A 15,805-nucleotide genomic window follows, 5' to 3' on the forward strand; every position below is an offset into this window, starting at 1 on the left:
CACAGCTGTGAAGGCACCATTAATGCTGAAAGGTACATACAGGTTAAATATGCTGCCATCCAAGCGCCGTCTTTTTCATGGACGCCCCTGCTTATTTCAGCAAGACAATGCCAAGCCACATTCAGCACATGTTACAACAGCGTGGCTTTGTAAAAAAGAGTGCGGGTACTTTCCTGGCCCGCCTGCAGTCCAAAACTGTCTCCCATAGAAAATGTGTGGCGCATTATGAAGCGCAAAATATGACAGCGGAGACCCCGGACTGTTGAAAGACTAAAGCTCTACATAAAACAAGAATGGGAAAAAAAATCCTCTTTCAAAGCTTCAACAATTAGTTTTCTCAGTTCCCAAACGTTTATAGAGTGTTGTTAAAAGAAAAGGTGATGAAACACAGTGGTGAACATGCCCTTTCCCAACTACTTTGGCACACGTTGCAGCCATGAAATTCTAAGCTAATTATTATATGCAAAAATGATGAGTTTGAACATCAAATATCTTGTCTTTGTAGTGCATTCAATTGAAAATGGGTTGAAAATGATTTGCAAATCATTGTATTCCGTTTATATTTAAAACAATTTCCCAACTCATATGGAAACGGGGTTTGTATATATATATATATATATATATATATATATATATATATATATATATATATATATATATATATATATATACATATATATGCATCTATATACATATATATATATATATATATATATATATATATATATATATATATATGTATATAGATACATATATATATGCATCTATATATATATATATATATGGACAGTTGGTATATTATCTGCTCTTCAGATGATCAATAAGGTACTTGTTGGTTTCCTCTCAATAACTGATTGCTCTCAGCTAGAAAACACTTCTACACTTTTTCAACTTCACCAAGCACTTATTTCTTGTGTTCTTGAAAGCTGGTTCAGAGGCTAGTTTAGCGGTTAGCCTGGCAATTAGCCTGCCTTGCTCTCAGTGTGTGACATCCTTAGCTTCCACCTCCAGTGATAATAATACTAAAGAGACATGTGGTTTAGTTGCTGCAATGGAGGACTACTGACCCAAGGAGTGGCTAAACAGATGCTCTGGTCGTCGGACAGAGCATCGAAAATCTGGACCGTTCTAAAAGAATCAGAATGTAAGATGCCCGATTCTAGTCAAGATGTCGAATGTACTTCACTTCCAACTCGTGTCTTCCGGAATTAGTGTGATCGACCTCTCACCTCTGACCGGAGGCTCACCGGTCTCATGTGAGGGATTGTGACCTCCGCCCATTGACGTGACGCACGACCGCAGAGACAGCCTCGTTTGTCAGGTCGCACCGCCGCCGTGCTGAGACTAATTCCCTCCCCTCATTTACCGGCGCTATTATTAATATTACAGACGCTGCACTTTGCGCCGCGCTCGTCGGAATGTGGAATTATGGCGGCGAGCTCGGGCCGCGCCGCGGGCAGATCTGCCAGTGACCCACTTCCATCACGTCGACGTCTCACACACATCTGTTCGTTTTATCTTAGGGAAAAACTTCAGGGTGTTCTGTTTCCTTTGTAATGATGGTGCCCCACCCTCATCAAGTTGAGTCAACCAGGAACCGGAAAAAAACGGAGAAGGCTTGTCGTGTCTGTTCATGTTTTTGTTTCGTTATTGTCAGGTTCAAACACTGATGACATCTATTAAACAAGACAAAAAGGCAAAGTATCAAACAGAGACAGAATTAAATTTGGACTCGGATCCGAGGAGAGACATGGCCTCTGTACATCTTGCACAGTTCCTGCACCAAGCTCTGACCCAAGACCGTGCTTCTCTTTCTTTATTTGATTTTCACCGCCCTCCTTCGTTGTGACCAGCATTGCCTTCGGTTCCCGAACAGATCAAAGAAAGTCCCATAAAATAGATCACAGAGAGTCCCATAAAATATATCAAAGAGGGTTCGTAAAAATACTTAAAAGAGTTCCTCTGAAAGTTGGGCAGATTCTGCCATCTGTCCGCCTGGAAGTCCAGCATTCTTCTTGAAGCTCCAATACAAGGTTTTATTTCATAATTTACACAGAATGTTTCTGACAGTTATGTTCTGTTTTGCTTAAAGGGGAACATTATCACAATTTCAGAAGGGTTAAAACCAATAAAAATGAGTTCCCAGTGGCTTATTTTATTTTCCGAAGTTTTTTTCAAAATTTTACCCATCATGGAATATCCCGAAAAAAAGGCTTTAAAGTGCCTGATTTTCGCTATCTTTAAATCCATCGTCCATTTTCCTGTGACGTCATTTAGTGATGCCAACATGGCGGATAGCACAGCAAGATATAGCGACATTAGCTCGGATTCATACTCGGATTTCAGCGGCTTAAGCGGTTCAACAGATCACGAATTTATTGAAACGGACGGTTGGAGTAAGGAGGCGGATAAAGAAAACAAAATTGAAGAAGAAACTGAAGCTATTGTCCGAATATCTATTGAGGCTATTCGGTGATTGTCTGCCTTAGCATCGCCGGTAAAATTTGCAGACCAAACGATCGGGACTTTCGCATCTTGTGACACTTAAATCAGTCGATTGATAAGTGTTTGTTTGGCATTAAATGTGGGTGGAGAGAAAGGCTGGATGCAAAGATAGCTACAAATGTACATACAGCTAGCCTAAATAGCATTTTAGCATCGATTAGCATGCCGTGCTAATCGATGCACACTCCACATGAATCAACTTGAATCCGTCCATGATCGTGTTGTTACACCCTCCGCCAACACACCGACGAGGTATGATGTCTCCAAGGTACGGAAAACAGTCGAAAAAACGGAAAATAAAAGAGCTGATTCGACTCGATGTGGTAGGGAAACATGGCGTTGACCACCGATGTGACATTCACGTCGTCTCAAAGAGAGCGATAAACAGAAAGGCGTTTACTTCGCCAAAATTCACCCATTTAGAGTTCGGAAATCGGTTCAAAAAATATATGGTCTTTTTTCTGCAACATCAAGGTATATATTGACGCTTACATAGGTCTGGTGATAATGTTCCCCTTTAAGCGATTCAACAGATTACGCATGTGTTGAAATGGATGGTTGGAGTGTGGAGGCAGATAGCGAAAACGAAATTGAAGAAGAAACTGAAGCTATTGAGCGAATAGCTATCGACGCTATTCGGCGATTGTCTGCCTTAGCATCGCCGGTAAAATGTGCAGACCAAACGATCGGGACTTTCGCACCTTGGAACACTTAAATCTGTCGATTGGTAAGTGTTTGTTTGGCATTAAATGTGGGTGGAGAGAAAGGCTGGATGCACATATAGCTACAAATGTACATACAGCTAGCCTTAAGAGCATGTTAGCATCGAATAGCATGCCGTGCTAATCGATGTACACGCCACGTAAATTAACTTGAATCCGTCCATGATCGTGTTGTTACACCCTCCGACAACACACCGACGAGGCATGATGTCTCCAAGGTACGGAAAACAGTCGAAAAAACGGACAATAACAGAGCTGATTAGACTCGATGTTTGTAATGTGTTCAAGAAAATGCCGGATTGACTACCTGAGAGCGAATAATAGAAAGGCGTTTAATTCGCCAAAATTCACCCATTTAGAGTTCGGAAATCGGTTAAAAAAATATATGGTCTTTTTTCTGCAACATCAAGGTATATATTGACGCTTCCATAGATCTGGTGATAATGTTCCCCTTTAAGACTCCATTGTTTCTAGTTTTTGCACTTCCTTGTTTGTCTTATTACCTTGCCAACTCATTAGTTTTCACCTTGTTCTCATGTCACGCCCCTGTCCTCATGTCTCACACCTGTTTTCACTAATCACCACAGTATTATTTAAGCCTGTCTGTTTCTGTTGTTCATCCTGGCAACATCACCTCCTTCACACTCTCCATCACCTGTTACGCACCTTGTGGTCCATGTCCCGTTCTCGTTCCGTTCCAAGTAAGTTAGTTCGTTATTCATGCCATAGTGCAAGTTTTTGTTTGTTCCCATAGCCAAGTTTTATACCTCCATTGTGAGCGCTTTTTGTTTATTTCTGTTTTTAGTTAGTGTTAAAATAAAGAAATGTCTTTACCTTCATGCCGTTTCCACTCCATTCGCTTTGCACCTCGGGAAAACAATTCACGTCCAAGACCTAGTTGGACAATGTGGAGTAGCTGAGTACATAATGAAGAACCGGAACTACAGGGTGGTCATTAGCGGTTATTCATATTTTAGAATGTATACCACTTTTGACGTGTGTTTGGGGTCATTGTACTGTTGGAACACCCAACTGTGCCCAAGACCCAACCTCCGGGATGGTAATTTTAGCTTGTCCTGAAGAATTTGGAGGTAACCCTTCTTTTTCATTGTCCCGTTTACTCTCTGTAGAGCAGGGGTCACCAACCTTTTTGAAACCAAGAGCTATTTCTTGGGTACTGATTAACGCGAAGGGCCACCAGTTTGATACACACTTAAACAAATTGCCAGAAATAGCCAATTTGCTCAATTTACCTTTAATACATAAATCTATATGTATAAAAAAAAAAAGGGTATTTCTGTCTGTCATTCCGTCGTACATTTTTTTTTCCTTTTATGGTAGGTTTTTTGTAGAGAATAAATGAAGAAAAAACACTTAATTGAACGATTTGAAAGAGGAGAAAACAGGGGAAAAAATTTGAAACATAGTTTATCTTCAATTTCGACTCTTAAAAATTCAAAATTCAACCCCTAAAAAAAATGGATAGAAAAACCAGCTAATTCGAATCTTTATGAAAAAAATTAAAAAATATTTTATGGAACATCATTAGTAATTTTTCCTGATTAAGATTAATTTTAGAATTTTGTTGACATGTTTTAAATATGTTAAAATCCAATCTGCACTTTGTTAGAATATATAGCAAATTGGACTAAGCTATATTTCTAACAAAGACAAATCATTATTTCTTCTAGATTTTCCAGAACAAAAATGTTAAAAGAAATTCAAAAGACTTTGAAATAAGATTTAAATTTGATTCTGCATATTTTCTAGATTTGCCAGAATAAGTTTTTTGAATTTTAATCATAATAAGTTTGAAGAAATGTTTTACAAATATAATTCGTCGAACAAACAGAAGCTAAAATGAAGAATTAAATTAAAATGTATTTATTATTCTTTACAATAAATTGAAAATACTTGAACATTGATTCAAATTGTCAGGAAATAAGAGGAAGGAATTTAAAAGGTAAAAAGGTATATGTGTTTAAAAATCCTAAAATCATTTTTAAAGTTGTATTTTTTCTCTGAAATTGTCTTTCTGAAAGTTATAAGAAGCAAAGTAAAAAAAAAAAATGCATTTATTTAAACAAGTGAAGACCAAGTCTTTAAAATATTTTCTTGGATTTTCAAATTCTATTTGAGTTTTGTCTCTCTTAGAATTAAAAATGCAGAGCCAAGCGAGACCAGCTTGCTAGTAAGTAAATACAATTTAAAAAATAGAGGCAGCTCACTGGTAAATGCTGCTTTTTGAGCTATTTTTAGAACAGGCCAGTGGGGTACTCATTTGGTCCTTACGGGCTACCTGGTTCCTGCAGGCACCGCGTTGGTGACCCCTGTTTTAGAATGTATACCACTTTTGGAACACCCAACGTCGCCCAAGATCCAACCTCCGGGCTGATGATTTTAGCTTGTCTTGAAGAATTTGGAGCTAATCCTCCTTTTTCATTGTCCCATTTACTCTCTGTAAAGCACCAGTTCCATTGGCAGCAAGACAGACCCAGAGCATAATACTACCACCACCATGCTTGACGGTAGGCATGATGGATTAAAGGCCTTACCTTTTCTCCTCCAAACATATTGCTGGGTATTGTGGCCAATTTTTTCTTCGTACAAAGATAAGACTTTCTGGAGGAAAGTTTTGTGGTCAGCCATGACATTATGTAAAGTGTTGACATATTTGAAGACCTGATTAAGCCAGCTTTCACTTAAAATCAGTCAAAAAGTTGTCTTGGAAGACATTTCAACCGGCTTCGTCAGTTCATACTCATAGACTTCGATTAATCAGATCTAGTCTTAGACTTGGATTGGTCAGATCTTGTCTAAGATTTAGATTGGTCAGATCTAGTCCAACACTTGGATTGGTCAGATCAAGTCTAAGACCGTATCCCTGGCTAGGGGGCAGTCAGGTACTAGGCCTTTGCCAAGGGACCAGCTGGGATGACAGTAGTAAAGGGGTTAACCTCAAGACCCCCATAGAGGAGCCTCCACTGCCGGATGCCCTTTAACGTCATTCCCAGGACAAAATACATATACACATACGTCGTGACTTCTCTAAAAGACTCTTTTGAGTCTTTGTTGCAGTTTTCCAGCGGCAAGCAGGCAAGAACAAAATAGTCCAGAGGGAATGTTTTCTCTTCAAGCAGCTGCTCCGTTCTCGTGTGTTTGGTATCATCCCACAGGCAAACCTTTTAAAATGTGCTGCTTGCATGCAGAGGGGTCCCGGGGGCCGGCCACACTGCGGCAGGTGCCAAAGAGCCCATAAAACCAGGCACGCACAAAGACACACACACACACACACACTGTTCCAGCCACTTTAATTGGGATTTAAGGGTCTTGTCGCTCTCGCGGCGATCAGCTAAAAATATCTGGGAGACCAGCGTCAAAGAACCCGTGGGCCGTGATCAGCTTTCATGTTCTGCTGGAACCGTATGAAAATTCCATATTGCGGTTCCGTGGAAAAATGATGACGGTATTGTTAAATGTGCTCAAAAGGTGAAAAATACAATTGTTGAAAAACCTTCCTACTTGTTAGAAAGCCCACTCCTTTGTTCTGTCCTACTTATTTCGGCGGTCTTTGAACCCACCGTGATTGGTTTAGTGTACAACGTTCTCCAACGCTGCCACGGAAAGACATGTTTTATGCCATTCCTCTTATGTTTCATTTTGTCCACCAAACCTTTTATGCTGTGCGTGAATACACAAATTTGAGCTCTGTTGATATTACAGTCTCTCACGGAGTGCTAACAATCCATGCTAACAATCCATGCTAACATGCTACTTAGGCTGGCTGTGTACATACATTGCAGCAGAATAGTGGTTGGAGTGTCCGCCCCTGAGATTGGTAGGTCGTGAGTTCAAACCCCGGCCAAGTCATACTACATAAATGGCGACCCATTATCTCCCTGCTCTGCATTCAGCATCAAGGGCTGGAATTGGGGGTTGAATCACTATTTATCTCACGTTTCAAAGATTTTATTACTCAACAATTTTACTACCACACGGAAAACTACAGATATTGATATCGGTTTTCATTCCCAGGTATCGGTTCGAATGTGAACTATACCTGACAGCTGTGACACGGTGTCTTCTCTCACAGAATCCAATGCTAATAGTCAATGCTAACATGCTACTTAGGCTGGCTGTGTGTACACATTGCAGCAGCGTAGTGGTTGGAGTGTCCGCCCCTGAGATCGGTAGGTCGCAAGTTCGAACCCCGGCCAAGTCAAAGACTACAAAAATGGCGACCCGTTACCTTCCTGCTCTGCATTCAGCGTCAAGGGCTGGAATTGGGGGTTGAATCACTATTTATCTCACGTTTCAAAGATTTTATTACTCAACAATTTTACTACCACACGGACACAAGGAAAACTACAGATATTTGTGTCGGTTTTCATTCCCAGGTATCGGTTCGAATGTGAATCATACCGGACAGCTGTGACACGGTGTCTTCTCTCACAGAATCCAATGCTAATAATCCATGCTAACATGCTACTTAGGCTGGCTGTGTGTAAACATTGCCCTAGCCTAGTGGTTCGAGTGTTCGCCCTGAGATCGGTAGGTTGAGAGTTCGAAATCTGGCCAAGTCGTAATACAAAAATGGCGACTCGTTACCTCCCTGCTGTGCATTCAGCGTCGAGGGCTGGAATTGGGGGTTGAATCACTATTTATCTCACGTTTCAAAGATTTTATTACTCAACAATTTTACTACCACACAGAAAACTACAGATATTGATATCGGTTTTCATTCCCAGGTATCGGTTCGAATGTGAACAATACCGGACAGCTGTGACACGGTGTCTTCTCTCACAGAATCCAATGCTAATAATCCATGCTAACATGCTACTTAGGCTGGCTGTGTGTAAACATTGCACTAGCCTAGTGGTTCGAGTGTTCGCCCTGAGATCGGTAGGTTGAGAGTTCGAAATCCGGCCGAGTTGGACTCCAAAAATGGCGACTCCTTACCTCCCTGCTCTGCATTCAGCGTCGAGGGCTGGAATTGGGGGTTGAATAACTATTTATCTCACGTTTCAAAGATTTTATTACTCAACAATTTTACTACCACACGGACACAAGGAAAACTACAGATATTGGTGTCGGTTTTCATTCCCAGGTATCGGTTCGAATGTGAATCATACCGGACAGCTGGGACACAGTGTCTTCTCTCACAGAATCCAATGCTAATAATCCATGCTAACATGCTACTTAGGCTGACTGTGTGTACACATTGCACTAGCCTAGTGGTTCAATTGTTCGCCCCGAGATCGGTAGGTCGCGAGTTCGAACCCCGGCCAAGTCATACTACATAAATGGCGACCCGTTACCTCCCTGCTTGGCATTCAGCATCAAGGGCTGGAATCGGGGGTTGAATCACTATTTGTCTCACGTTTCAAATATTTTATTACTCAATAATTTTACTACCACACAGAAAACTACAGATATTGATATTGGTTTTTATTCCCAGGTATCGGTTCGAATATGAACGATACCGGACAGCTGTGACACGGTGTCTTCTCTCACAGAATCCAATGCTAAAAATCCATGCTAACATGCTACTTAGGCTGGCTGTGTGTACACATTGCAGCAGTGTAGTGGTTGGAGTGTCCGCTCCTGAGATCGGTAGGTCGCGAGTTCGAACCCCGGCCAAGTCATACTACAAAAATGGCGACCCATTACCTCCCTGCTCGGCATTCAGCATCAAGGGCTGGAATTGGGGGTTGAATCACTATTTATCTCACGTTTCAAAGATTTTATTACTCAACAATTTTATTACCACACGGACACAAGGAAAACTACAGATATTGGTGTCGGTTTTCATTCCCAGGTATCGGTTCAAATGTGAATCATACCGGACAGCTGGGACACAGTGTCTTCTCTCACAGAATCCAATGCTAATAATCCATGCTAACATGCTACTTAGGCTGACTGTGTGTACACATTGCACTAGCCTAGTGGTTCAATTGTTTGCCCCGAGATCGGTAGGTCGCGAGTTCGAACCCCGGCCAAGTCACACCACAAAAATGGCGACCCGTTACCTCCCTGCTCTGCATTCAGCGTCGAGGGCTGGAATTGGGGGTTGAATCACTTTTTATCTCACGTTTCAAAGATTTTATTACTCAGCAATTTTACTACCACACAGAAAACTACAGATATCGGTATCGGTTTTCATTCCCAGGTATCGGTTCGAATGTGAACCATACCGGACAGCTGTGACACGGTGTCTTCTCTCACAGAATCCAATGCTAATAATCCATGCTAACATGCTACTTAGGCTGGCTGTTTGTACACATTGCACTAGCCTAGTGGTTCAAGTGTTCGCCCTGCGATCGGTAGGTTGCGAGTTCGAACCCCGGCCGAGTCACACCAAAGACTATTAAAATGGCGACCCATTACCTCCCTGCTCTGCATTCAGTGTCGAGGGCTGGAACTGGGGGTTGAATCACTATTTATCTCATGTTTCAAAGATTTTATTACTCAACAATTTTATTACCACACGGACACAAGGAAAACTACAGATATTGATATCGGTTTTCATTCCCAGGTATCGGTTCGAATGTGAACAATACCTGACAGCTGTGACACGGTGTCTTCTCTCACAGAATCCAATGCTAAAAATCCATTCTAACATGCTACTTATGCTGGCTGTGTGTACACAATGCAGCAGCGTAGTGGTTGGAGTGTCCGCCCCTGAGATCGGTAGGTCGCGAGTTCGAACCCCGGCCGAGTCACATCAAAGACTATTAAAATGGCGACCCGTTACCTCCCTGCTCTGCATTCAGTGTCGAGGGCTGGAATTGGGGGTTGAATCACTATTTATCTCACGTTTCAAAGATTTTATTACTCAACAATTTTACTACCACACGGACACAAGGAAAACTACAGATATTTGTGTCGGTTTTCATTCCCAGGTATCGGTTCGAATGTGAACCATACCGGACAGCTGTGACACGGCGTCTTCTCTTACAGAATCCAATGTTAATAATCCATGCTAACATGCTACTTAGGCTAGCTGTGTGTACACATTGCAGCAGCATAGTGGTTGGAGTGTCCGCCCCTGAGATCGGTAGGTCGAGAGTTCGAAATCCGGCCAAGTCGGACTACAAAAAGGGCGACTCCTTACCTCCCTTCTCTGCATTCAGCGTCGAGGGCTGGAATTGGGTGTTGAATCACTATTTATCTCATGTTTCAAAGATTTTATTACTCAACAATTTTACTACCACACAGAAAACTACAGATATTGATATCAGTTTTTATTCCCAGGTATCAGTTCGAATGTGAACGATACCGGACGGCTGTGACACGGTGTCTTCTCTCACAGAATCCAATGCTAATAATCCATGCTAACATGCTACTTAGGCTGGCTGTGTGTACACATTGCAGCAGCCTAGTGGTTCAAGTTTCTGCCCTGAGATCGGTAGGTCTCTAGTTCGAACCCTGGCCGAGTCATACCAAAGACTATAAAAATTACCTCCCTGCTCTGCTTCAAGGGTTGGGATTGGGGGTTTAATCACCAAAAATGATTGCCGGGCGCGGCCACCGCTGCTGCTCACTGCTCCCCTCACCTCCCAGGTGGTGATCAAGGGTGATGGGATAGGATAATTTTGCCACACCGAGTGTGTGTGTGTGACAATCATTGGTACTTTAACTTAAGTTATTAAGCACCACTGATAGTCACACACACACTAGGTGTGTCGAAATTACTCTCTGCGTTTGACCCATCCCCTGGGAGGAGAGGGGAGCAGTGAGCAGCAGCGGTGGCCGCGCTCGGGAATTATTTTAGTGATTTAATCCCCAATCCCCCAATTGATGCAGAGTGGCAAGCAGGGAGGTAATGGGTCCCATTTTTATCGTCTTTTTATTACTCGGCCGGGGTTCGAAATCACAACCTACCGATCTGATGGTGGACACTCCAACATAAGAAGGTAATCCTCCTTTTTCATTGTCCCATTTACTCTCTGTAAAGCACCAGTTCCATTGGCAGCAAAACAGGCCCAGAGCAACATACTACCACCACCATGCTTGGCGGTAGGGATGGTGTTCCTAGGGATTAAATGCCCTACCTTTTCTCCTCCAAACATATTGCTGGGTATTGTAGCCAAACAGCTCCATTTTTGTTCCATCTGACCACAGAATTTTCCTTCAGAATGTCTTATCTTTGTCCATGTGTGTACACATTTGCATAGCATTATACTTTGGGTTCCCCCCTGGCATGGAACTGTGTCCCCCCCGGCCCCCCACCCCTTTTCCCCGCCCCAGGAGACCACCCCCCTATTTGAGAAGAACCGTGTTAAAGTGATACCAGTGGTTGCTAAAAGATGCACACATTACATTCATTTTCTTTCTTATTTTAAGGGATGGGGGTCAGCACTAGCCCCGACTCCCGGGGTCACAACCCATGGCTGCAGCGTGGAGGGGCTAAGAGGTATGGGGTGCGGGGGGTAGTCGACTGATGGGAATTTCTGATTGGCTGGGTCAGAGCCAATTGGCTGGTCGGAGCAGCAGTCGTCAGTAGGTCTGATTTTGTAGTATATGTACAACAAGTAGTGAACATAGTGAGCTCAGAAAGCATAAGAACAAGTATATACATTTGATTATTTACAATCCAGGGAGGGAGGATGTGGTAGGGGGAGGGTTTTAGTCTAGGGTTGTAGTTGCCTGGAGGTGTTCTTTTTCTGCAGTTTTGAAGGAGGATAAAGAAGCACTTTCTTTTACACCTGTTGGGAGTGCATTCCATATTGATGTGGCATGGAAGGAGAATGAGTTAAGCCCTTTGTTAGATCAGGATCTGGGTTTAACGTGGTTTGTGGAGCTCCCCCTGGTGTTGTGGTTATAGCGGTCATAAGGAAGTAGTTTGACATGTACTTTTGGTTCCTCCCTGGCATGACCCTGGGAGTCGGGGCTAGTGCTGACCCCCATCCCTTAAAATAAGAAAGAAAATTAATGTAATGTGTGCATCTTTCAGCAACCACCAGTATCACTTTAACACGGTTCTTCTCAAATAGTGGGGTGGTTTGATTGATTGATTGATACTTTTATTAGTAGATTGCACAGTACAGTTCATATTCCGTACAATTGACCACTAAATGGTAACACTCGAATAAGTTTTTCAACTTGTTTAAGTCGGGGTCCACGTTAATCAATTCATGGTATCACGGGGTGGGGGGTCACGGTTCCAAAGGGACGGCATGGCGCAGTGGAAGAGTGGGCGTGCGCAACTCGAGGGTCCCTGGTTCAATCCCCACCTAGTACCAACCTCGTCAGGTCCGTTGTGTCCTGAGCAAGACACATCACCCTTGCTCCTGATGGGTGCTGGTTAGCGCCTTGCATGGCAGCTCCCTCCGTCAGTGCGTGAATGTGTGTGTGAATGGGTAAATGTGGAAGTAGTGTGAAAGCGCTTTGAGTACCTTGAAGGTAGAAAAGCGCTATACAAGTACAACCCATTTATCATCTATTTACTTCGGTATTAGGGAGGTGTAGAAAATGTTATAGACTATGCTCAGGGCAAGTTGTTTGACTCTGTCCTCCACCCTGAGCCAGCCCACTTCGGAGAAGTGGGTAGGAGTGAGGTATGATCTGGGGTGGAGGTCTAGAAGTAACCTGACTAGCTTGTTCTGGGATGTTTGGAGTCTATATTTGAGGGTTTTGGAGGCGCTGGGGTACCAGGAGGCATGGAGGGGCTAAGAGGTATGGGGTCCGGGGGGGTAGTTGACTGAAGGGAATTTCTGATTGGCTGGTCAGAGGAACAGCCTGGGTGCTTGAGATACCACGCACCTGCCAGCCCGTGTCTTTCACCAGCCCGGATCAGCCCGGATCAGAACTTGAGTCCGACGGCTGAGCGCGAGATCATTCGGATACCAAAGCCCTCGCATTGATTTATTTGCTAATCCGGAAGTAGGAGCTGGAAAACCGACATTGACAAAACCCGCTTCACACCGGCTGACCTAGGTTTCTCCGCCAATGGCTGAAGGTTCGGGTTAGTGTGGCTAAGTTCATGATTTACCAGGTAACACTTAAGTGTGCAGCTGCTTCATGTGGACTCACGACGGAAGCTCAAGAATTTGACACTTGGAAACCGACACCGGAGTCAGGCTCAGTTCAATTGTACGCCGGCATCCAAGCGGTTGACATTTAACTTCCAAACTTGGGACTAGAGTGGTACGGAATACCGGTAAAAAAAAAGTACCGTGGTACTAATGAATTGAAGAAGGTACTGTGCTGCATTTGTTAAATACAGGTACTTTTTTGTGCATGCCATGACAATGCTGGTAATATGACCCCATGTACATGTGAGCCCACACCAACATACACAGGGAGCACTTAGAAGCGGAAACAGTGTGTAGACAGTCTTCAAAGTTCCACAACTTCCACATTTTTCATCTGATTCAAACTGTTCCAACTTCAAAATATTCAGCCTGTTCAGTTTTTATGTGCTGTACTTCAACATTTGTAAAAAAAAAAAAAAAATCCCTGATTTCCCATAATTGCTTTTGTTTTTCTGCATTTTCCCCATTCAAAATGAATTGGCCATTTTTCAAACTTCCACAATTCCCACATTCTTCGACTTATTTAAAACATTCCACCTACAACACATTCCACCATTCTGGAAATTCAAACTACCCTTTTTCAAGAAAAAAAAATCCAGGATTTTCAAAAATTCCTGGTTTTCCAAAGCCCTATTTCCACCCTTTATTCTGGCTACTACTCTTTCTGTTATGATCCGCTGCCCGGATCATCCCATATTCTAGTTTTGTTCCGTTTTTGTATCACATTCTGTTGTTTGACTTCCTTAGTTCCTGATTTATCGGGTTACCATGGTTTCTTATTAAATTCACCTGCCCCTCGCTTTCGACGCACACCTGTTATTGTTAATAACCGTCCTTATTTAAGCCTGCCCTCTTTCTTCATTCTTTCTCGCATCCTAATTTGCTTTACAGGCAACAAGTGACGACGCCTTTTCTATGCTTCTACTCGCTAGCTTTCGAGCTATGCCTTGTACCTCTAGCTCTCATGCTAGTAGTTTTTGTTTTGCCTTGTTGTGCCTTGTGCAAGTTTTTCTGTTTCCTAGTCTGTTTTGTTAGAGTTAATAAATCATTAAGCATCTGCGCTGTCAGTTTTTTGATTACTGTACAATTACCTAATTTTTACAGTGCATTACTGTAACACTTTTAAATTATACTGTACTTTGTACAATTCTGGCGACTGAGCTGACAGTTTTTTACTGTAAAACAGTGGATTACTGTAAATGGAAAAACAACTATTTCTTACTGTAAAATCCTGCACACGAGCTGTCAATTTTTGTTTACTGTAACATTTACGGTTGTTTTCACAGTGCATTACTGTAAATTGGGGGGAAAAAAACTATAACACTTGTATTTAACATAATAATGATGCATCTGACTTGTGAGGTTTTGTTTTACTGTAAAAGTCATTTTTACAGTGAATTGTTGTAAATTGATACCACTTTTAAGTTTACAGTAAAATCCTGGCGACTGAGCTGCCAGTTATTGTTTTTTTACTGTAAAACCTAGATGTGTTTTTTATATGCATTACTGTAACACTTTTAGCGTGTACTGTAAAATTTTGGCGAATAAGCTGCCAGTTTTTTACTGTAAAACAGTGCATTACTGTACATGTAAAAACGACTATATTTCTTACAGTAAAATCCTGTAAATGAGCTGTCAGTTTTTTTTACTGTAACATTTAGGTTGTTTTTACAGTGCATTACGGTAAATTGAAAAAAACAACAACAACAATATCACTTTTTTTTACGTAAAAATTGAGCATCTGTGCTGTCAGTTTTTTTATAACTGTAAAATCATGTAATTTTTACAGTGCATTACTGTAACACTTTTATATTGTACTGTAAAATTCTGGCAACCAAGCTGCTAGTTTTTTTTACGGTAAAACAGTGCATTACTGTAAATGGAAAAGCAACTCCTTACTGTAAAATCCTGCAAACAAGCTGCCAGTTTTTGTTTACTGTAGAGTTTACAGTTGTTTTTACAGTGCATTACTGTAAATCGGGAAAAAACAATACCACTTTTATTTAACATAATTATTATGCATCTGACTTCTCAGGTTTTGTACTGTAAAAATGTCATTTTACAGTGAATTGCTGTAAATTGATGCCACTTTTAATTTTACAGTACAATTCTGGCGACTAACCTGCCAGTTGTTTTATTTTTACTGTAAAACCTACAAGTGTTGTTTTTACAGAGCATTACTGTAACTTTTAGATTGTACGGTAAAATTCTGGTGACTAAGCTGCCAGTTTTTTACTGTAAAACAGTGCATTACTGTAAAGGGAAAAACAACTATTTCTTACTGTAAAATCCTGCAAATGAACTGCCAGTTTTTGTTTACTGTAACATAATCTCTCCCTGTCTTCCTACAGGTGACTCGACGGCATAGAGGACTAACACGAGACCAGACCCGAGCCGGACTCCGACCGGACTGGCCCTGGTTATGATCATCTGCAGTCGGGCTCTGGCTCTCAAAGGGTATTTTTCTTATGTTCCGTGTCAAGAAGAAGTGGTAGTTCTACTTCTATGTCAGCACTTTGTCCGACGTCTGACCAGTGGTCT

The 15,805-nt window shown here is 42.0% G+C and overlaps 1 protein-coding gene across 1 annotated transcript in view; it reads left to right on the top strand.

The window, feature by feature from the left end:
- The window catches only part of LOC133561809 (leucine-rich repeat and immunoglobulin-like domain-containing nogo receptor-interacting protein 1), a 43,962-nt gene that overhangs the window by 16,747 nt on the left and 11,410 nt on the right, over positions 1–15,805 (top strand). The window contains exon 2 of the mRNA XM_061915379.1: positions 15,616–15,721. The gene's annotated coding sequence lies outside the window, so the exon portion shown is untranslated. The remainder of the gene's footprint in view (positions 1–15,615; positions 15,722–15,805) is intronic.

This window comes from Nerophis ophidion, linkage group LG11 (assembly GCF_033978795.1).
Source record: "Nerophis ophidion isolate RoL-2023_Sa linkage group LG11, RoL_Noph_v1.0, whole genome shotgun sequence".
NCBI lineage: Eukaryota > Metazoa > Chordata > Actinopteri > Syngnathiformes > Syngnathidae > Nerophis > Nerophis ophidion.